Genomic DNA, 24,876 nt, shown 5'->3' with positions numbered 1-24,876 from the left:
TAAGAAGTGGCAGTGGTAGTCTAATACTAGAATGTCTATTAAATATTTGTTATAGTTGTTAGTGATGATGGTGGGGAAAGGAGGATGGAAGACTATACTAAGGTAAATAATGGAACTCTTTCAGCAATGGGAAAAGTCAAGGGATTAATTTTTCTTCTTTGAAACTTCAGGTAATGCTAATCTTTATAGCTATAGAAGGATTGCAGTGTATTGAATGGGGAAACACACTCCAATTGAATTCTGTATTTCTGATTTTGTTGCTTACTAGCTGTGTGATTGATTAGATACAATAACATTTTGCTGCAATTTACTTATGATTAAGGAAATAGTTCCATGTTATTCTATCATGATCAACTTAAATTTGGCCTATTATGTTGAATTTTGGGCATCACAGTTTAGGAATGATACTGATCAATTAGAGGATATCCAGAAGAAAGCAGACTGAACAATGAAAAGCATTGATTTTACCAAACTGAAAGTATGTTAAGGGATTGTCAAATTTGAATTTTGAAGTAAAGGGAAGTGAAGGCTCAATGATGACATGATAACCATCTTCCAATCTGCAGGTTTGTCATGTTTAGAATGGATTAGAGTAGTTATGGTAGACCATATTGAACAGGACTGCATAAAGTGATGGAAAAATTACAAAAATAGATTTACCCAAAAGTAGAATGAACTGTCTTGGGATGCAGTGGGTTCCCTCTCAATGGAGGTTTTTTAAGCAAAAATAAACTTTTTTGATGATGCTAAAGACAGGATACATTTTTCAAATATAAGTTAAACAAAAAAATCATATGATTCCATGATCTAGTGTCAATGGGGGAAAATGATTCATTGCTATATTTGATGATGTTTTGGTCATAGTAGTATTATAGAAAACAAAGTAAAAGATATACATTATTGAATGGAAATGATTGGACGAAATGAGATAACCTTAGAGACATAAGGAGATAAATTTGTCTTTAAATTTATTAATGAAGGATGTTATGTCTCATTTTTTGTTCAATAGTTATAAATATGGAAATAATTCTATTTTTTTATTTTTTCTCTTAAGTTATAGATGAATGCTTTCCCATACTTCTTTTCTGCTTCCTATTATCCCAAGTTAATCCTTTTAAAACCAGTGACTGAGAAAGAAGCTTAACTAAGCATGATAGCTTTGAATGCTAAAGTTTAAACATATTTTAAACTTTAAAAATAAAAATAATAACTAAAGCTGTTGAAAGTAAAGGTCAACAATTGTATGTAACATTTTTTCTGTTCTACTTAAATAGAATGCATATGAATATTACATTTGCAAAATATATGTGCTTTTTTATTTGGTGATTAAGCTCAAAATAAAATTAAACAAACTAATGAATAAATACAATAATGCCAGTGGCATTATTTTGATCATAAATGGTCACTCAACTCATTGTTTTGCATACTTTGAATCTTAGAGGAAGTATTTTGTAAACATCCAGCATACTTCTCTATTGGCTGATGTTTGTCCTTTGATCATGAAGAAGACCATGACATCATATGGTGCCATGACAAGCACATGGATTGGATTGGAGTGAGGGGCTGCTGGACAGACACCAATCCCACTTTCTCCTCCAGAACCATCTGGGTCCAATGGCTAGATATAAATCAGGAGGACTGGAGATGGCCCTGGATGTGGGGAAATCAGGGTTAAGTGACTTGCCCAAGGTCACACAGGGCAATGAATTAGAGGGATGTTCCTTTAAGAAGAAAAAAATATTATAGGCTCTTCTATGTTCATTCAAAGTAGTTATAATCCCTTAACTCTGTAAGCTGCTTTGAAGTCTTTTTTCCCCCAGGTGAACATGCCATAAAAGTAATAAAGAAATGTTAAGAGGACAATTAAATAGGGATTTAGGAACAGGGCATCAGGGTCTTTCTGTTTTTTTCAGTTCTCTTCAGAACAATTCAGGTTCAAGAGATTGACTGGAATGCTTCCATAAGAACCTACATTAGAATAGTGCCTCTGAAATAAAGGAAAAATAAAAGAATAGTACCTATATCTGAAGAGATGCTATTCTGCCTAAATCTCTGGTATGAATGGAATTATTAAGAAACCAAAAGTTTAAATAAAAGAAACTGATGCCCTTTCTGTTTGTAACCTTCTAGCTAGTTAGCTTGCCCTCCCCCCTTTATAAAGGAGCTCTTCTGATGACCCAAGCCAGGAAAAGAATGAAGGGGAAAGCATTTAAATCTGCGATAGCCATGCTATAGATGCTGTTTTGTTGCTCTTTCAGTCTGCAAGAAGGCTAATGGCAATGCAGCTAATTTCTAAAGGGAAAGGAGCATTTCAGGTCCGATTCTTTCTGCCGGGAGCATGCCTGGATGGTCCCCACACTAATTGTGTGGGTCCCGTCAGGAATGCAGTAAGCTGCCAGTGCGTTCCCCTAGTTAAGACCAGGCAAGGACCACGCGATGCTCAGTGGATAAAAGGCTTGTAATCCCAGCTGGGAAAGAGTTCCATTATCTCCCAGCTGCATAGACATTCCAGACGGCTCGGTTCTGCCTGGATGAACAGCGAGGCTTGCTGAGAGCGGAAAAGAGAGTTCTGCAGAGAATTGTAAAGATCCTGAGACATTTCCCCTGTTCAGATCTGTAAGTACAAAATTGTGCTGTCTGCTGCAATGTGAATAATGCTGGCCAAGCTGTCTTTGCTTTACCTTTCAGTGTGTGTGTGTGTATTAGCAGAACAGGTAGAGGATGGGAAAAAAATAAGGCACTGTTTTATTTATGCTGCCTTGAAAAATTCCTGAGATTTAAAATTGAGGGGATATATTCAAATGTATGTGCACATATACATGCATGCATGCATGTAGGTATGTTTGGATGCATGGAGGTAGGCAGGTAGGTTGGTATGCATTCAGGGGAGGTGAGATGAAAATCAGAGAAAGAGACACTTCAGGTTTATATCATTTTTTTCCCCCTAGTCCATTCTCAGTTCTCAGTAGCAATGAAAGTGATGGTTAAGGCAGGAGATGACAGTGCTAATTCTGGAATTCATCTCTGGCTTTATACCCTTCTGAAATGGGAGAGAAGGGAGTGGAATGAGACACTGGTTTCTTTTATAAGAGATCAGGGGTGGTGGATGGATGATATAGAAGAGAATTAAAAAGTGACTGTGTAGTGGGAGGGTGCTCAGGGCCTAGGTGGAGGGAATAAAATAAACTGAGAAAAAAAATGGCTTCATTCTTTTGGCATCTTCCCTAGTGTTAGGAGGTGTCTTTGCTATTTATTGCTTTTAAGACCATCGGCATTTAGGAACCAGTAATAGTTTGGAAAAGTTTCTGAAGTTTATGGTGTGAGACCTAAACTTTTTTAGAACTTTCAAATAAGCCTCATACACTCCATTTTGTTAATGGTGCTCTCTGTCACCAGTGGGCATTTTTGGAAGATTGGTTTGCATATATATCTTGCATCTCTAAGTCAAATGGCTGATGTTTAAATATTAGCATCCAGATTTTGTCCTCTCTGAAACAGTCTTGAAATAATTAAATAGATTTGGAGGGATGGAGAGAGAGAGAGAGAGAGAGAGAGAGAGAGAGAGAGAGAGAGAGAGAGAGAGTTAAATTGCAAAGAATTTGGAAAACATAATACTCATCATTTTGTCTTTGGTAGCTGTGTTTTCAAAGCTATTTGTACAAAGGAACCATATGTTGAATATGGAATTGCTATTCTGAACAATTCCTATTTATCTGATGGTTTTGTTTATTATCTTTTGTCCTCGAAGATTTTACAAAGTTGGCCTGCTCTGCATTTTTTCATGGAGAATGTTAAGCATCTCCTCCCACACATAAACACACACTATATACATTCCTGTCTATACACTCACACATAAATATCAATTCTGAAAATCCAGTGACAAGATTAGTATACTGTATCATCATCCATTCAAAGTCACTTTGCCTTTGATATTTCAATAACTTGTTAGTAATTCTTCATGGCAGCTTGTTCTAGGGATTTTCAATGACTAAGCCTCCAAACTTTTATATAAGGTTATATAAATGCATAACATCAAATCCTAACAAAGAGACACATCATTTACGGAACACTCTAATACATTGCTATCTCTTTTCATTTCTAGTGAAGTATGAAAGGGTTTTTATTTACAGTTCCCATTATGATGTTTTAATGAAAAGAGGTTTATGCTATTCTTTTGTCAATGTGTTGAACTATGCAACTTCGCTCTAATTTTGGATTGATTCTAGAGTCTTAAGAGAAAGATCAAAATGCATTGTAAAAGAACTATAAATAGTTCCAAACTGCATTTGTCTAATGAAAAGATTGGCGGTAATTTGCATATTAACTTAGTAGTACTGGGCAGGAGATAGAGAGAATCATAGAATCATATATTTAGAGTCAAAGAGGATTTAAACATATATCTACTTCACTTCAGAGATAAACACACTGAAGAAGGAGTTGCTTACAAAAAAGCATTTGTCTTATTTCAGACTACTATGCTCTTGATTTTATCTTATGTGTATCTTCACTCGTTAAAGTTGTTTTCGTATCAGTGGTACAAGAGTTGTATTTTGGGATTTCATGATCTCAAATTTCCATATTTGGAAGGGACTTCAATGTCTACTTAAGTTCTAGTTAGTGAAAATAATCTCTTCCATGTCATATCTGAAAGGTGGCTTGCAAGGTATGATTGGAAAATATCCTATATGGATAAAATGCTTAAATTATGAGTCAGTATGCATAGATTGTATTACCTGGAATTTCTTCTCACTGATTATGGTCCTTCCCTCTGGAGAAACAAAGGAAAAATTGAATCTTTCAGGAGCTAATTCTATAAACAGTTGAAGTCATCATAAAAAGAATGTATTTGGAATGAGAGCTGTAGGTTCAAATCTCACTTTTTCCATTTATTTATTATGTGCCACTGCAAATCACCTTATTTTTCTAAAGTTCTATGAAGTTCTAAATATATAATTCTATGGTCATGTGTGATCTTAGCTTTTTTGTAGTCTCCCCATCATGTTGCTCTCATGATCTAGTGTGACTTTCAACTACTCATTTACAGCAATAGATCTTTTTCACTGATTCTATTTTGATTTATCTCATACAAAAATTCAATGATAGTTAAAAACATCAAAGCAAAAACTCTGGTACATTTCAAATTCTAGCAGCACACTGAATAGTAATAACAATCCATTTATATAGACTTCCAGTATTTATAAATTAGATCTAATTTATCTTAATACAGTTCTAAGTTGGGCAGGGAAAGATTATTATCTATATTGTTTAGATGAAGAAAATTAAAACCTAAAGAGTTTGAGTGATTTGAAGCAAATAGATGGCATTTTCATACCTCATACTGGCTTGTAGCCTTGAAGCCCATACCTTTTCCCATTAATCCATGCTATTAGTTCCATCTTTAATAGAAGCAATAATGAGGGAAATTGGGGTAGCACATGGACTGTCCTGTGAGGGGGTAGGGAATAGGGTAGTTTGATTACAGTGCAGAGTGGTGGGTGGTGCAATAGATAGAGTATCCACCCTGGAGTCAGGAGGCCTTGAATTCAAATATGTCTTAGACACTTGACACATACTAGCTGTGTGACCTTGGACAAGTCATTTTACACTAATAGTCTTGCATCCAGTGCCATCTCTGGATGTATTGATACATATCTGACCATTGGCCTCCGATGACTGTAGAGGAGAAAGTGAGGTCTGTGACTTGGAACAGCACTCAAATTCAATTTACATGCATGCTTTGGCATCACCTCCCTGACATCAAGATCTTCTTCAAAAAGAAAAGACAAAATATCATCATCAAAGTATATATGGAAGAGTAATGTGTAATCAAGCCTAGAAAGATGAGCTAGAGTTAGTTTGTGTAGGGCTAGAGATGTCAAGTAGAGGATTTGAATTTATATTGAAAAGAATTGGAAGTTAATGCATCTTGAACATCATAGTGATATGGTGAGTTATGAACTCTATAAATAATGTTTAAACTAATGAATATAAGATGGATTGGAGAGAAGGGATATTCTAAGTCCAGGACATGACAAATTGGGATGGTATTGCATCAGTAAGATGATGTGTATCTGAACTATAATGGTGATTGAAAAAAGGAGACTGAAAAAGAGATTCAAAGGGGTTTTGAGAGAAGAGTAGAGAGAGAGATGTGAGAAATGATGAAGAAGTAAAAATAATTAAACCTAGAAAAAGACTGATCATAGCTATGAAGAAGGATGACATTGACGATGATTCTGGTATTCTCAAATTTGATGACTACAAAAATAGAGGTAGCTAGATATTGCATTGGATAGAGCAGTAATCCTGGAGTCAGAAGGATTTGAGTTCAAATCTGAACTGAGACATAATACTTACTTGTTTTATGACCTTGGGCAAGTCACTTAACCCTATTTGCCTTGCACCCGGGACCATCTCCAGTCATCCTAATTCAGATCTGATCACTGGTCCCAGATTGCTATGGAGGAAAAAGTGAGGATGGTGATTGAGTATTGTGCTCTCATGAAATCCAGTTCATGGGCTTATCATGGCATCTCTTCCCTGATATCATGATCTTCTTTGAGAACAAAGGAAAAAACATCAAATGGAAGAATAATATTACACTAGGGGTAGAGAAGCTAGGAAAAGCTAATCTATGGGAGGAGAGAAGGAGTTACATTTTGCACATGTGAAGTTTCAAATTTCGAAAATATGTTCATATGGATATTACAAGCAGTTAGATTCTGTACTGGACCTCAGTAGAGAGACTGATGTCACAGATTTATTTGTAATTCATTTATATTAAAGATGATAGTTAAATACAAGAAAGAAGAAAAGACATATACTGTGGTATATAACACTGACGTCAACCTCTAACACAGTGGGCAGATTTTTGATAGTCCTGATAGTCACTTAAGTTTCTGAGTTTCATTATCTTCATCTCTAAAAGAGCTTAATTCACATCAATTTTGTGAGTGTCAAATAAGATAATGTAAGTAAAATGTTTTATGAATCTTAAAAAGTTTTACAGTATTTTGTTATTAGTCTTTATAGCTAGGTAGTGCAGTGGATAGACTATCTAGACTGACATCAAGATAATTCCTCTTTCTTAGTTAAAAATCATCCTCAGCACATTAGCTATGTGATTTTAGACAAGTCATTTAATGCTATATATCTTAGCCCCTCATCTGGAAAAATATCTGGAAAAGAAAATAGCAAACTACTCTAGTGTTTCAGATAGAAAATCTCAAATGGACTAACAAATTGTTGGTTACAACTGAAATAACTGAAGCATAAAGGTCATATAAATGCAAACCGTTTGAAATCAAATTTTAATAAGTCAAGAATTCAAAAGAGATGTCCAATCTGGAAGATCCAATAAAATAATATTCTTCATAGCCCCACAAAACCATGTACTTAGAGATGAGTCATAGAATAGATCCAAATCAATCCACTCTAGATATGAATGATTATACTACTCAGCAGTGTTCTATAGCCAGCTTATATCAGTTCAGGAGAGTGAATTTCTAAATTTTAAAAAGAATCATTTTTTATATCTTTTATTTGTATTTCTGAGATCCAAATTCTCTCCCTCCCTACAATTTCACTGTCTATGAACTCCTTTTTCCAAAGCAAACAGTATGATACCCATTTTGCATATGAAATAATATAAAATATATTTCCATATAAATCATATTGCATAAAGAAAAGAAAGAACAAATTTAAAAAATGAGAAAATTACATTTCAATTTGCACTCAGAATTCATTACTTCTCATTCTAGAGTAGGATAGCAATTTTCATCATGTATGCTTTGGACTTATCTTAGTTCTTTGTATTTGTCAAAGTACCTAAGTTCCATTGTTAATCATCATTGCAATATTCGTTTCATTATATTCAAAGTTCTCCTGATGCTTCTCACTCCACTTTGCATCAGTTAATATAATTATTCCCTATCTTTCCTGAAATCATCTCCCTATCATTTCTTTTAACATACAAGTCTTCCATCACAATCATACCACAACTTATTCATCCATTCCCCACAATTTCCCCCCACAATTGTGCTGCCACAATTTCCAATTCTTTACAAACACAAAAAAGAGCTACTAAAATATTTTTTGCATATATAAATCCTTTTCTGGTTCTTTGATGTCTTTGGGATCCATACAGAGCTATGATACAGTACACAGTGCATAGTTCTAAATTTTTTACCCAGAATGCTTGGACTAGTTCACAACTCTAACAAAAATTCATTAGTGTAGTTATATTTCCTTTTCCCTTCGTGTTTGTGTCATTTCTTACTTTCAAGGTGGTATCTCAGGGTTAGTTCATAGTGCATTTCTTTAATCATTAGATACTGAAATCATTTTGTTTAAAAGATAATACATAGCACGGATTTCTTTTTCTGAAAATTACTTGTTTATATCCTTTGACAATGTATCAACTAGGGAATGGATGTTGAGGTCGTTTCCAAAAATCAGTAGAAAATTTTTCATTTAGTATCCATTTTCTCCTGAAGAAAATACTCAAATTTGCTGGTTAGGTCATTTCTCATTGTAATTCTAGTTCGTTTGTTATCTTGAATATCACATTCCAGGTTCCATTAATGTAGAAGTTCCTAAATCTTGTGGCTTCATAAAATTTAAAGGGCTTATTCTTGGCTGCTTGCAATATTTTCTTCTTGATTTAGGAGCTCTGGAATTTATTTAGAATATTACAATGAATTTTTATTTTGGAATTTCATGCAGGTGGTAATTTTCAATTTTATTTTACTTTTTTAGATCTATTTCTTGAAATATGTTATTGAGGCACCTGCTTTTTGGTCATGAATTTCAAGTAGTCCAATATATTTTTTAATTAACTTTACTCAGTCTTTATTCCAGGCCAGTTATTTTTCTAATGGGATATTTTATATATTTCCTTATTTTTCCTTCTTTTGATTTTGTTTACGACTTAGTGTTTCATGGCGTTGTAAATTTCAATTTGTCTATTTCTAATTTTTAATGAGTTATTTTATCCAGGGAATTTATGTGTACCTGGTTTTCAATGTAGTTTATGAGCTTTCAATGAATTTGTAAGCTTTCTTTAACAGACCAATTCTAGTTTTTAAGAGGTTATTTTTAAAAATATATTTGTGGGGGGGGCAGCTAGGTGGCACAGTGGATAGAGCACTGGCCCTGGAGTCAGGAGTACCTGAGTTCAAATCTGGCCTCAGACACTTAATAATTCCCTAGCTGTGTGGCCTTGGACAAGCCACTTAACCCCATCTGTCTTGCAAAAACCTAACAATAAATAAACAAACAAATAAAAGAAATATTTGTCTATCTCTTCAACCAAGCTGTTAATTCTCTTTTCATAACTGTCTTGCATCACTCAATCTCATTTCCCACTAAGTTTTCCTCTACCATTCATCTTTTTTACTTTAACTCTATCAGGAATTCTTTTGTGGCTAGGGTCTCATTAGCATTTTTCTTTGACACATTTAATTGTTTCTTGATCTTCCCTGCCATAATGCACTACACCTCTCTCTCTCTCTCTTTCCTTCTCTCTCTCTCTCTCTCTCTCTCTCTCTCTCTCTCTCTCTCTCTCTCTCTCTCTCCCTCTCCCTCTCCCTCTCCCTCCCTCTCCTATCTATCTATCTATCTATCTATCTATCTATCTATCTATCTAGTTCTTATCTTTAATAATTTTCCAGCCTATTTCTTGAATTTGAAATTCCTGTTTAGTTGGGCATTGTTCTCCTGGGACTGAGGAGGCACTGTCCTAAGCTTCAGGCTATAAAGTGCTGCTATTTCTAAGGCTCTGCTCCCAAGGTGGTATGTTGTGGGGAAAGATTTGGTCATTGTTCTGTTCTGTCCAGTTTTTATTCACAAAGGGCTCCTTTTTCACTGAAGTCACTGGTGCTAGTGCTCCTCTCCACCCAACAACAAGACCTTCTCCTCCTTTATAAGTGATTACAAGCACTCTTTTCTTTTTCCCCCGGACACTCAAGTCCACAACTGCTTATGGATAATACAGTGTAAAAAACCTCCAAATCCTTCACACAGTGCCAGTAAAGAATTTTCAGGCATCTCTTTCTGACTAGTTGTTATTTCTAAGCTAATTTCTAAGTATTTCTTAGCTCAGGAAATGAGCCATATTATAAGAATAAACATCATTCCCTAATTGATAGGCAAAGTATATGAACAGGCAGTTTTCAGCTTAAAAAATTAAACTGTAATTTATGAAAAAAATGATCTAAATTGCTATTGATAAGAGAAATGTTAATTAAAACTCACACCTAGGGCAGCTAGGTGTCTCAGTGGATAGAGTACCGACACTGGAATCAGGAGGACCTGAGTTCAAATCCAACCTCAGATACTTAATTACCTAGCTGTGTGTCCTTGGGCAAGCCTCTTAACCTCATAGCCTTGCAAAAACCTTAACCCCCCCAAAAAAAACACAAAACAAAACAAAAAACTTCACACCTCTCAGATTGACTAATATGCCTGAAGAGGGAAATGATTAATGGATGGGATATGGGGAAAGTGGGACACTAATGTCCTCATGGTGGAATTGTGAACTTGTCTTACTATTCTAGAAAGAAATTTGAAACTTTGCCCAAAGGGCTATAAAACTGCGTATACCCATTGATCCAGCAATATCACTAATAGGTCTGTTTACTAAAGAGATCATAAAAAAGTGCACAAAAATCTTTTTAGCACCTCTTTACATGGTGGTAAATAATTGGAAATTTAGGAAATTCCTATCAATTGGAAAATGGTTGAACTAGTAGAAGTATATAAATATAATTGAATTCGATTCTTATATAAAAAATGATGAACTTTGCTGAATTGTTTCTGAATGAATTCAGTATAACCAGGAAAACATTGTCCACAACAGTAACATTTTGAAATAATCAACTATGATAGACTTCATTCTCTTCAACAAAACCGTGATTAAAGGCAACTCTAAGAGACTTTTAATGAAAGATGTCATCCATATCAAGACGAAAAGTCTATGCAATCTGAATGCAGAGGAATGTGTATGATTTTCATGTTTTCTTTTGTTTTTCTCCCTTCCCTCTTTCTTCTGATTGTTTTAACACAACATGGCTGATATAGAAATATGTTTGACATGTTCATAAATATATCATGTTGCTTGCTGTTTTTGAAAAGGGGGAAAGAGGGAGGGAGCTAGAAAAATTTGCTACTCAAAATCTTCCACAAATAAATATTGAAAACTATGCTTACATACAATTGAATTTAATTCATTTAAGGCAATGTTGCTAAGTGACTTGCCCTAGATCGCCCAGCTTAATGTTTGAGGACATATTTGAACTCAGCTCCTCCAGACTCCAGGGTTGGTGGACTATCCACAGTGCCATCTCGTTGCCCCTCTGTACCATTCTTGTATGCTCTTTTGTTTTCATCTATCCTCTCCACTTCCCCGATTCCCAATATAATTTATTCAAGTATTTTAGGTCTGTGAATTTTTTTGATACATTTACTTGGTCTTCACTTCTACCAGTTCTTGAAAACTGTATTGCTTTCTAGTCCACTGATGCATTTTGTAATGATTAGCAATGAAAATAGATTGTAACTAGTCTATATAATAGAATTGTGGTCTAAAAAAAATTAGTAAAATTTATAAAAGTACTTGACTTATTCTAAGAGAAATTTATATCCTGGAAGGGGAATACTATAGATGCTCTTTAAAATATATTAAAAAAATAAAGAGGAAAACCTATTCTGTAAATGAACAAACAATAATTTTGATATTTCTGAAACTGTATAAATTCCTTAAGAAAGTAGTATATTATATATATATATATATCAAGATCAGGAATAATTTAAAAAGCATGTTAATAATTTGGCCTCTTTTAACCCTAGGTTAGGCAAAACAAATACAAAAAAATTATATCAGATTAATCATAACATTTTCTCCTCAGAAACTCTCTATTGATTTTTCACTATAGTGTGGAAGTGATCTATGAGTATCAAAAGCTATGCATTTCATGTCAGTTTAGATAGATATGTTTTCCAGGTCTATTGTTGAACTATGAGCCAGTCATATGAAAATGAATAAAATAATCAATTATTCATTCAATAAACATGTTTGAAGTGTTTGCTATTCAGTGTTGTGGTAAGGACAAGTTTTAAAAAGAAAAGGAAAAAAAGAAAAGAAAGGGAAAGGGAAAGGGAAGAAAAGAGCAGAGAAGAAATTTTAATTCCCTGAAGAAGTTTATATTCTAAATTATAAAGAGAGAAGTAACATATAGAAAAGTAAGAATGCCTGTATGTGTGTATAGACATATATATTCACATATATCTAGATATTTTTAAAGAAAAAAGAAAAAACCTAAACATTTTCAAAATATAATTTCTGGAGGTTGAATGAAGCAAAGCCTTTGAGAATATTAAATAAAAAGAGTCTTAGGTTGGTGATAAAAATGTACTTTTTGCCAGAGTTAGATTAAATATAATGATCCATGAATATGCATAGGCAAGCATACCTATGGACATGAGGCCCCCACATATATGCATACATGCAATTTTATGTATACTTTAGTCAACATTGATTAAATACGTCTAATGTGTCATTCATTTTATTAAGTGCTGGGGAAAAAAAAGAGGCAAAAAAGATAGTCTGAAATAATTTCCAATTCACAGAGACTCACAAACACACATATATTCTTGTATATGCTACATACAAGTGAACTATTATATATATATATATATATATATATATATATATATATACATATATATATAGTTATATATATATAGTTTTATATTTATATAATAGGGGTAGATTGTCATGCAGTTTACATATATATTTGTATTTCTGTATATCAGATGTAGATATACACATCCACACACATACAAACAAACACACAGCTTGATGATGCAGAATGTCTGTCTGTAATAAGGAGAAACACCTAAGTTTTACTTTTTCTAGTTCTGTCCATCTCTCTCTCTCTTTCTCATTCTGTCCCTCTTTCTCTACACACAAAGAGACTCACACTGTGTTTGGTTGCACAGTCTCTTGAGTCCCTAGCTCAATGTTTCTACATGGTTGACGCTAACTCAATGTTTGGTCATTTGATTTGAACTGAAATGGAATACCAGCCCCATGAAGGAAATAACATAGGTCAATTGAAATATCCCTGTCTTAGAAATTAGAAGCTAATCCATTTCTCACTTTTTTTTTTCCATTTTAAAAACAAATGACTCAAAGCAGGTAGCATTGTGGATAAAAGGAAGGACTTGTATTCAGGGAGACTTCAGTTTGAATTCTCATCCACGCATATTCAAGCTTGCAATCTTGGGCAAGTCATTTAGCCTCTCTTATCTCTAATTTCCTCAGCTGTAAATTGGGGAAAAAAATAGTAACACCAATGTTACAAGGTTGTTAAGAGATTCAAATGGTATTCATATAAAGTTCTTTGTAAAACTATAAAGCACAATAAAGGCCAGTAAAGGCATAATAAAAATAAATAACAATATCATTATTGTTAAATGTTTTCAAAAGCCTCTTCTAGCATCAGATCTATATTACCTTACTAGAAACAGCAAATAAGCAGCAGTGATTTTATTTAAGACCTGTGCAAATGTAGGAATTCTCATTTAACTAGGTTTTCTTACTTATTTAAAAAACAAAACAAAAATAAAAGCATTTCTAATGGACTTCTTCAATGACTTTCACATTTTTAAGCATGAGTTGGTAGAATGCAGGAATGTGGAAGATAGCTTTCTGGGGGTTAATTTAGCAAAGGACATGGATTTATTTCACTTGTTTTGAATAGAGCTCTTAGCAAGAGAAGATAATTCCCCTCATTTATCTTGACTATCTTCAGTCTGCAAATGGAGAGATGAGATGATTAGAGACTAAGTTCACTCCTCTAATTTTCTGAATAGTTTCTACTTGTTTGTTTTAAAGTTAAAAATAGCTGAATAAAAGAAACTTTTGCAGAATCAAATGTACAGAACAGTTTACCGGGATCTAGGTGTGAACAGAAGTTTCCTGAGAAAAGGGGGGTTTGTAACACTGGAAACTTTGATGGGCCTCTTCAAGCTTGTGAAAACACAGATGCTATTTGACCGAACATAACTAACTGAGTATCAGCTCCAAGTCTGAAATGTTCAAAGGTTGGAAACTCATCACATTTCCAGACCATTTCTATGCAAAACATTCATATTTAGTTTTATGTGGATTACAAACAATTCCTTTGCAATGACACTATAAAAATGTTGAATTGTCAAAAATCTCTCTACTTTTTACTTGATCAGAAGAATATTTCCTGTATATATATATATATATATATATATATATATATATATATATATATATATATATTTTCCTGTCAAGATATTGTACACGTTTAGGGGTGGCTAGGTTGCACAGTGGATAGAGCACCAGCACCCTGGAGTCAGTATTACCTGAGTTCAAATCCAGCCTGGCCTCAGACACTTAATAATTACCCAGCTATGTGGCCTTGGGAAAGCCACTTAACCCCATTGCCTTGCCAAAACCTAAAAGAAAAAATATTGAAATGCAAGTTTACCTTGCTTGTGGCGTCATTCTTTTTTCTAATAATTAATTAATTTTCAGCCATTTGTACATGCATATTTCCAAGTTACAAAATTTCCCTCCACTCTCCCTTCCCACCACCCCCATCAGGCATTAGTCAGGTTAGTACTGTACATAAATATTTTGTTAAACATATTTAGAAATTAGTAATTTTTGGTCTGAGGAATTAGGATTAAGAGAAAGAGATACATAAGAGATAATTTTTGTGAAGTGTTCATCTGATAGTTGCTCATCTCATAATATTGTTCTTGATGTGTACATTGTGGCTTCAATCTTGTTCTATCTTCTCTCATGGAGATATTCCCTGGTGATGATGAGAGGAAATACATTCCTGTGTTAGGGGAAAGTGAACAAGACTACTGCTTACAGCTGAAAGCCTTAAATGTGTATGGGACATTACATACACACTTCTACTACCATGCAAATATTAGTTTCACTGGTGGGGGCATCTATGACTAGAGATGACAAGAATCACTCATCACAAATCAGCATCTAATGAAGGAAAAATATGCCAGTGAAAGTGAAATAGAGAACAGAGATGCTGTAATCTGACTTTTCTCTACTATGAGGGCATTGTCCACTCATACTCCAGTTCTTAAGCCATGTTGGACTTTTGGCCATGCCCTTTGGGGCAGGACAACACCTAGCATGTGGTATTGTTTTATGTACAGTGCCACTCATGGCCAATGAATACTGTCCTAGCCATTCCTTGGCCATTCACACACATTGGAGAATACCTGGAAGCAGGTTAAATCACTCTTTTCCTTACCCACTGGAAAAGTGTTTGAGAGAGCTTCTACTGATCTCTCTTACTTGTTTTATCTCCTAATAGATGGGAATTCTGCTTTATTCCTCTCTCTCGCCAAAGTCTCCATGGTCTGGCTGTGGTTGGAGCAATAGAGTTCCAGATCCATATGGCTAGATTTATGTTTATCCAAGTTTTTGTTCTCCTTTCCTTTCTTTTTTAACTTGACTACTTCTTTCCCAGTTTGTAACTACCAATATGACTTCAGCTCTATGTGGATGAAACCACATGGGTTGAGAATTAAGGTCTAAGCCTTCCTTACCTCTGGGGTCAGATGATCTTTCTGTAAATTTTTCACTTAGAATGAACCCTATCCTTAAAACCTCCCCTCTTCCTGAGAGCATTTTCCCATCATCAAAATCATGAAGCTCAATGAAACCATAGAAATCCTGGGGGAAAAGTCATTTAGAAATTGTATTTCTAGAAAAGTTTGATGTATTCAAAACAGTTGAGTGAAGAGAAATACAAATGATTTGGATAAACAAATTTTAGAAGCATTTGCCTACTTGGGAGACCCCCAGTAACCTAAATTGCAACCCTTTCTGTAAACTATGAAATTGCAAGGGATTACTTGTGTTTGAGAGGTTAAATGACTCATTAGAGTCACGTATATAGTGAGTGTCAAAGACAAAATTTTAACCCATCTTCCTCATTCTAAACCTGATTCTCTTTTCATTAGATAATGCTGCCTTTGTCAATTTAAGTTACAATAAACATTTTGATTCAGAGATTTCTTATATAACAGGTATAAGTTCCTCATTGTCTTTTGGAGAGAATTCTAGGTATAAAAAATTAACACTGAACCTATTCTGAGGAAGTTATATTTGTGATTCAGAAGGCATTAAGAATCTGCAATCTTTATTAAGAAACATATAAACTTTCAAAGTTTTTCATCAATCTAAAATTTAAATATGATAAAACAAATAGATTTTGAACTTCTTCCCTTTGGTTCAATGTAATTGTGGTTTTACTGAAATTAATCTTTTTTCTTCCAAAGATACCTTAAATGAGAGTTCCTTGGATTTCAGCTGTATTCTATTTTACCTGTGGTCATTTTTATTTTTTGCTGAAATCATAGTTCTCCATATAATTCAATCAATAAGTATTTATTAAGAGACTAATAAATGACAGTGTAACAAAAAATTGTAAATCTCTAGGATGCATAAATTTAGTTTTCATAAGAAGAATAAGAAATGGAAGTTTACAAATTCTTGCACTGAGTTTTATTTTTTGCCACAAAGAAGTATTTTCTAATTATATATACTCTTACCACTGGTAAGAGAAATTAAGCTATTTGTGATCATTAATGGTTTTTTTCATATATTCTGGCTAGTTTTGAACAATCTTGAATTTCTAAAGTCCAGTTCTATAGAAACTTTATTGATTCTCATTGCTTTTAGGTCACAGATTCTTGATTTTTTGGGGGGATCAGGGAGTCATTTGGTAGCCTGGTGAAATGTATTGATTCATTCTCATGATAATATTTTCAAATTCATTAAATAAATCATCAAAAGAAATATAGTGAAATATATACATATACATGTATTTGTATACATACACACACAGACACATCAATATATGTATTTATTATGAGTTCATGAATGTTTGCTTATATGTAGAAGCAATTAGATGGTTCATTGGAAAAAGTATTGATCTTGGACTCAGAAAATACAAAGTTCATGATGCAACCATTCTGGAAAGCAATTTGGAACTATACCCAAAGAACTATAAAATGAAGCTTACCCTTGGACCCAATAATATCATTACTGGGTCTGTCTCCCAACAGATTTTTTTAAAAAATGGAAAAGGATGAATTCATATTAAAAATGTGGATTAATTCTTTTTTATGTTGGCAAAGAATTGGAAATTGAGGGGATTCCTATCAATTGGGGAATGGTAGTATATTGTGGTATTTGAATTTTACATTTTACAAGTAATAGTGAGCAGGCTGCTTTAAAAAAAAAAAGAACAATAGAGACTTGCAAGAAGAATTACAAAGTGAAATGAATATAACCTGTATAGTGACAGCAATATTGTGTGATGATCAACAGTGAATAACAGTTATTCTCAACATAAAATGATCTAAGGTACTTCCAATGGACTGCTGATAAAAAATGTTATCTATCTTCAGAGAAAGAAATGGTGTGGTCTGTGTGGTCTGAATGCAAACTACCAAATATTATTTTTCAATTTTTTTTCATTTTTCTGGTTTGTTTATTTTCACAAGATGGCTCATATGGAAATGTGTTTTATGATTCTATAATTTTAGACATCACTTAATTGTTTACTATCAAAATGGAACTCAAAATGAAAGAAAATGAATGCTAAAAGTTGTTTTTACATGTTATTAAAATAGGACAAAGTACTATTTTTAAAAATGAGTTCAAATTTTGAATCAGACAGTTACTAACAGTATGACCTTGCATGATTCACATAATCTCTGTTTCCTTTAATCCTATGGAGAAGGAAATTACTCCAATATCTTTGCCAGTAAGACCCCATGGATAATATTAGTATGCTGTAGTCAGTGGGGTTCTAAGAAATCTAATATAACAAAAGGATGGAGCATGAATAGCACAATATGTATTTTGCAAGTCAAGTTCTGGGCTTAGTGATGCCTATCAACAGACCATATAGGAGTATTCCAGAATTGTTAAATTAAGAATATATACCCTAGGTTAAAATGCTGAATCTTCTATTTCTTAAATAAGTCCTTTGCAATCTGATTCCAGATTTTTTTTATCCAAATTGATTCTAATTTCATTCTGTACTGCATGAATCTGTACACTAGACAATCTTGTCTACTTACTTAATCTAGGCAAATGGATCCATCTCCTTTGTTCCTATCTTTCCAAAGACTGCTCCCCATTCTTGAAATGCATAAGCTTCTCACTCTGCAGAGTGAACTTTGAGGGTTACCTCATGAATTACCTACTCTGTGATTAGCCTCAGGAACTCTTAATCCTATTCTTTATTATTTTTTCTGGACATCCATTTTCCTTTATTTATACATGTTTATTTGTATAATGTAATGTCTTCTAGATGGATTATAAGTTCTTTGAGGACAATAAATACCATTTTTGTCTTTTGTATACACAGAACCTTGCTACTATTGCTTATTCACTCTAGGATCAAATATAAACTCCTCTGAAATTTAAAGCATATTAGATGCAGTTTCAATCTAACTTTATAGTTATAATAGACATTTTAAAAATATTCATTTAAGGCAATGGGGTTAAGTTACTTGCCCAAGTTCACACAGGCAATTATTAAGTGTCTGGAGGTCAAATTTGAACGCAGGTTCTCCTGACTCCTGGACTGGTGCCCTATTCACTATGCCACTTAGCTGCCTCTATGATAAACAATAAATACTCATAAAGCTAAGAAAACAACAGTTTAAAAATGGTAAAGAACGTGAAGAAAAAATAGTGCATCAGTGACCCACCAAAAGAATTTAAAACATCAGTTAACCTCACATATATTGTGTTTATACTCATAATGAAACATCTCATATTGTTTGAGACAAGGCTTTATAAAGAGCTTTCTCATGTATATTCTTATTTTTACTTTCTATATCTATGTGAAGTGTATGGTTCAGGGTTTGGAGGTTGGAGGAGGAAGATCTGAGCACAGAAGTTCCAAAGACTTAAATGATTTGCCAGAATAACAACACTAATAAAAGACAAATCTGAAATTCAAACTCAGGCCTTTTTTCTTCAAATCTAGATACCTTTTAAATACAAGATACTGCCTATCTGTTATATTCCTTTCCATGGCTCTATTGTAGTAATCTCTAAATATGGTGTATTAAAAAAGAAGGAAGGAAGAAAACAAACATCTGTAAAGTGTCTACTCTGTATTAGAAATTGTGAACATAAGTTTGCAAATTTTATCAAATACTAGTATAATCAAGCAAAGGAAACTTTTTTTGAAGGAAAATATTTTTAAATTTATTTTTTTTCACATTACCAGAATAGTCCTGTAAAAGTAAACATATCCTCTCCCCCAATAAAGAAAAATCTTAAGAAAAATAAAGTGAGAGAGAAAAAAATATGCTTCAGTCTGAGTTCAGATACCATGAATTCTGTCTTTGGGATGGATAACGATATTAAATATATATCCATCAGAAAAAATTGCTTCAATATTTTTCCCCACAATTGCTATTGCTAGATGTATTTCCCTGTATTTCTTCCTTCCCACTCTCATTTATTCAATTCTCTCTCTCTCTCTCTCTCTCTCTCTCTCTCTCTCCTTTCACCCTGTCCCCACACAAAATTGTGTTTGACTACCCTTTCCCAAAATCTTCTGTTTTCTATCACCTACATACCTTTTCTCCTCTCCCTGTCCCTTTTCCCATCTCTTTCTTCTCCTATTTTCCTTTAGGGTAAGATAGATTTCTATTGAATGTGTATGTTATTTCTTCTCTGAGCCACTTCTGATGTGAGTAAAGGCTCACTCACCCCCCCATCTTCCCCTTTCCACTCCATTGCAAAAAATTTTTCTTGTCTCTTTTATGTGACTTAGACCATTCCAACTTTCCTTTCTCTTTCTCCCAGTGCATTCATTTCTTGCCCATTAACTCCATCTTTATAATATATTATACCTTTATATTCATTTCTCTCCTGTGCCTTATCTGTATTTACTCCTTCTAATTGTCCTAATGATTTAGAAAGTTCATGTGAGTTATCAGTATCTTCTTCCCACAGTTCAACCTCATTAAGTTCCTCATAGTAGTCCTTCTCATTCACTCCCTCTATACTTCACCTGAGTCCTGTACTTGAAGATCAAACTTTCTGTTCAGCCCTGGTCCTTTCAACAGGAAAGCTTGAAAATTCCCTGTTTAATTGAATGTCCATCTTTTTCCCCTGAAAAAGGATGTTCAGTTTTGCTGCATAGTTGATTCTTGATTGTAATTCTCTTAGCAAAGAAAATTCTTACCTTTAACATGTGTGAAATATTTCATTGTGCATATTAGACTATCGTTTCTCTCTTTTCCTTTCTTTTTCTCTTACTATCTCCACCTTCCTTCTTTCCATCTTTTCTTCCTTACTCCCTCCCTCCTTGCATCTCACCCTCCTTCCTTCCTTCCTTCCTTCCTTCCTTCCTTCCTTCCTTCCTTCCTTCCTTTCTTTCTTTCTTTCGTTTTTATTTTCTTATTTTCTTTCTTTCTTCTTTCTTTCTTTTCTACCTCCTAGAGTTTGGGGTTAGGTAGACAAAAGAAAAAAAGTAGCTTGATAGTTATTATAAAATTAAAGAAAATATTCAAATTATATAATATTTCTATTGTGTATGCAGTAGTAAGTGCTAAGATTCAACAGAATGCAGCAAAAGTAATCTGTAGTCCCTCCTATTCAAGCTTCATTCTTTTTGTTTAGTATTGACCTATAACTTTGTCCTTGTCCAAAAAAGATAGCTATATATGCATATCCTTTCTCAAAATTTCTTGCTAATCAGGGATAAATATGAAATGATGATGATTTATATTAAAAAACAGACATTATTTTTTAATAGAATTCCATACTTTTGAAACTGTCAAAGAAGACACAATAGAGAAAGATTGGGGGCTGAGCTTTTTCTAATTAACTTTTGCACAATTGTGTTAATTGTACATAGCAATATTTATGTATATATATATGTATAGGTAGACAGATGGACAGATATGATTTAATAATCAGGTATTAACTCCAAGTCACTTATATTTTAGGAGTTTAATCATTTAATACATTCCTAATCATTTAGTTATTATTATTATTTTATACTGATCATGGAACAGCTCACATAGGTTGGGTCCAGACATTAGAAAGAGCTTCCATATATATAATATAAAATACATATTCTCATTTTAAATTTACAATGTCAATTTGAATTATGTAGTATAAATATTATCACTTTTTTCAGTGCTTGGAGGTTGGAGGAGGAAAATCTGAGCCCTGAAATGTTTAGTTATTAGAAAATTAAAGTCAATATTAAAATTAAATTAATATTTCCATTGTTTATGCAATGTTAGTTCATGGTCAGCTCCTAAGTGCTAAGACACAACAAAATGCTGCCAGAATAGTCTGTTATCACTGTTAGACAAGTTTGATACCTTTTATTTAGTATTGACCTACGCCTTTGTTGTTTTCCACACAACATAGTTAAATGTACATATTCTTTTACAAAAATCTCTTGCGAATCAGGGCAACCAACAATTTGAAACATTACTTTGCTATCAAGATTATTTATTTTGTTCCATATTTGTGACTTCATATGCATAGATAGCTATCCAATTAGGAAACTCTATCAATGCTCATTGATGAGAGTACCACAGTGTAAAGGGACTGTATTGTGTGTGTGTTTCTGTGTGTGTATTTCTAAGTAATTTAATGACTTACTGAAAGTCATATTTTGAATTTGAATTCATAGCACATTAAATTTTGCAAAAGCACTCTAAAAATACTATCTCATGGGACATTTGGATGACGCAGTGGATAGAGCACCAGTCCTCAGGTCCTGAGGAGGACCTGAGCTTAAATTAGGTCTCACACACTTAATAATTACCTAGCTGTGTGACCTTGGGCTAGTCACTTAACCAAAAACAAAAAAAAAAGACTATCTCATTTTTTTCTTTATATTAACCCTGTGAGACAGGTATTATTATTACTTTCTTTATATGGAGGAGGAAACAGACAGAAACCTGTTGAATAACTTACTTAGGGTGCCACAGAGAAAGAGTATCTGAGGGAAGATATGAATATAGATCTTCTTGACTATATTCTAGCTGCCTGAATGGCTGTCAATACTCTATATATTAGAGTATATTTTTATATATTAGAGTATATTTTTATATATTAGAGTATATTTTTATTATCCAGTAATGCCAGGAAACATGATTGCATTCTTTCTATAATTATAAAAAACATTAATTAGTTAAAAAAGAATGTCACAATATTCATTGCATTGCATGTAATACTTAGAATGAAGTGCTAAACTAATGTATAGTCAATGTCCTTTCTGTATCCAGCCCCCCCCATGAATTTGTCTTATATATTTCTCCTATTTTCAAAATTTAGTTGCTCAGCCGATTTAAGTTTACCTTCATGATATTTTTTTAAAACAAAAATATATTTTATTTTTTCCAATTGCATGCTTTGCTAGTTTTTTGTACATGTTCATTTCTATTTTGCATATTACTCATCTTATCTAAGAGGCATTAGGACTAAAGGAAAGAAAAAAAAAACCATGAGATGAAATACAATTATTTTAAGCAATGAATAAAATATAAATTCAGATTTTATGGCTTTGTTTTTTGTTTTGTTTATTTTCCCTGCATGTGGTTGATATTGTCCATACAAGATTTATTAGGGTTCAGAATATATATGTTAATCAACTCACAATCTTAGTAATGTGTGCAATGTTCTCTTGGTTTTTCTCTTTTCCCTCATCATCAGTTCATTTAACTCTTTCCATGCTTCTGTAAAGCTCAATTGCTCCTGGTTTCTGATAGAACAATAGTACACCATAACATTTATATCCATAACTTTTTCAGCCATTCCCCAATAAATGGACACCTCCTCAGTTTCCAATTCTTTGTCACTCCAAAAAGAGTTGCTATAAATATTTTTGTACATGTGAATATTTTCCCATTTTTATGATTTCTTTTAGTTGTAGGCCTATTATTGTTATTGTTGGGTCAAAGGATATGATCAGATTTATTGCTCTTTGGGCATAGTTCCAAATTGCTCTTCAGAATGTTTGTATTAGTTCACAACTGCGCCAACAATGCATTAATGTCCCAGTTGTCCCAAGTTCTCTACATTGATCATTTCCTTTTTTAGTCATCATTTAGTCATTCTTTTTTTATCCTTCTGATAGATGTGAGGTGGTACCCCAAGGATGTTTTAATTGGCATTTCTCCAAATCAATAATGATTAGGAAAACTTTTTCAAATGACTATACATATATATATATATATATATATATATGTGTGTGTGTGTGTATATATATATATATATATATATATATATTTAATTTCTTCATCTGAAATCTGCCTTTTTACTTACAGACTTTGAAAATTTATCAATTGGGATTGATTTTTCTATTTCCAGATTTTTAATTTTCTTCGATGTATTTACGCATTACTAAAATGTTCTTGTTTGAGAGTAAACATAATACTCCCTTCCCCATAAAAATATAAAACCTCATGAGAAATAAAGTAAAAGAAAAAGGGAAAAAATGTGTTTCAGTCTCTATTCTGATACTATCAACTGTCTCAAGTGGATCACTTTCATTATCATAAGTCCATCATAGAGGTTAGTTCCATATTTTTGCATAGTTGCTATTGCTGATTATAATTCCCTCCACCCATTCCTCCTCTCTACCATCTATTATATATATTTTCTCTCCTTTCATTCTGTCCCTCTTCAAAAATGTGCTGTGGGGCAGCTGGCTGGTGCAGCCGATAGAGCACTCACTGGTCCTGTGGTCAAGATTCCCAAAACCTACATCTCAACCCAGAGACCCAGTAACCATCCAGTCCTGTGGTCCTGGGCAGGCCACCCAATCCTACCACCTTGCAAAAAGTAAAAAAGAGAAAATGTGTTATATCTGACTATCTTCTCCTATGATCTGCCCTCTGCTCTATCACCCACATCCCCTGCTCCCCTCTCCCTGTCCCCCTTCTCTCCTTTTTTCCCTAGATTTCTATACCCTATTAAGTGCGCATGCTGTTTACTCTCTGAGCTATTTTCAATGAGAATGAAGGCTCCCTCATTCCCCCTCACCTTCCTCCCTCCCATACCATTGCGAAATATCTTTTATGTGAAATATCTTAGCCTATTTTATCTCTCCTTTTTCTTATTCTCAGTACACTTCCCTTTCACCCATTGACTCCATTTTTTCCTTATATCTTCAAATTCAGCTCTCTTGTGCTTCATTTATAAAAGCTCTTTCTGCCTGCTTTATTAAATGAGAAGGTTCATGTGAATAATATCAATATCATCTTTCCATGCAGGAATACATGCAGTTCATCATCATTAAGTCCCTCATAATTTACCATTCTTGTCCATTCCTCATTTCTTTTCCCAAATTTTCTTCTATCTCCCTTAATTGATTTTTAAAATCTTTTTTTTTTGTGTGCTTTGTCATAGCCTGAGCCCAACTTCTTTATTTTTTGGAGTCTTTAGATGCAGAGGTTTGGACTTTCTCATCTTCAGATTGAGTATTTTGATACTCCATGGGACAAAAGTAGTTATCTATGATCAGGTTCCTTTTTTTCTGTTTACTCATTTCTTCAGCCTGCACCTGATTTCAGCCTGCTTCTTGAGCTTTTGAGCATTTTTGGGACAACCCAGCAAGGACCTCAGTATGTGAGGCTCTGACTGCTCTCCTGGTCTGTGAATGACAAGTTCGCTCCTCTGGCCTGGGGCTGTGAGGGGGGATATCCATGCTCTATGGGGGCCCCAGACTGTGAACAAGGACTGCATATGATCAAAGGTGCAGAGTCCTATCCCAGGGACAGAGGACAGACCTCGATATCTTCAAC

General features: G+C 33.7%; 1 long non-coding RNA gene across 1 annotated transcript in view; it reads left to right on the top strand.

Moving 5' to 3' along the window:
- The first annotated feature begins 2,346 nt into the window (after positions 1 to 2,346).
- LOC141495001 (uncharacterized) overlaps positions 2,347 to 24,876 on the top strand; it is a 220,940-nt gene continuing 198,410 nt past the window's right edge. Inside the window, exon 1 of the long non-coding RNA XR_012470622.1 lies at positions 2,347 to 2,616. This is a non-coding gene — a long non-coding RNA (uncharacterized LOC141495001). The remainder of the gene's footprint in view (positions 2,617 to 24,876) is intronic.

The sequence above is a fragment of the Macrotis lagotis genome, chromosome 8, assembly GCF_037893015.1.
Source record: "Macrotis lagotis isolate mMagLag1 chromosome 8, bilby.v1.9.chrom.fasta, whole genome shotgun sequence".
Classification (NCBI taxonomy): Eukaryota; Metazoa; Chordata; class Mammalia; order Peramelemorphia; family Peramelidae; genus Macrotis; species Macrotis lagotis.
Note: the sequence above shows the minus strand (reverse complement) of the source record. Positions and strands in the feature narration are given on the sequence as shown.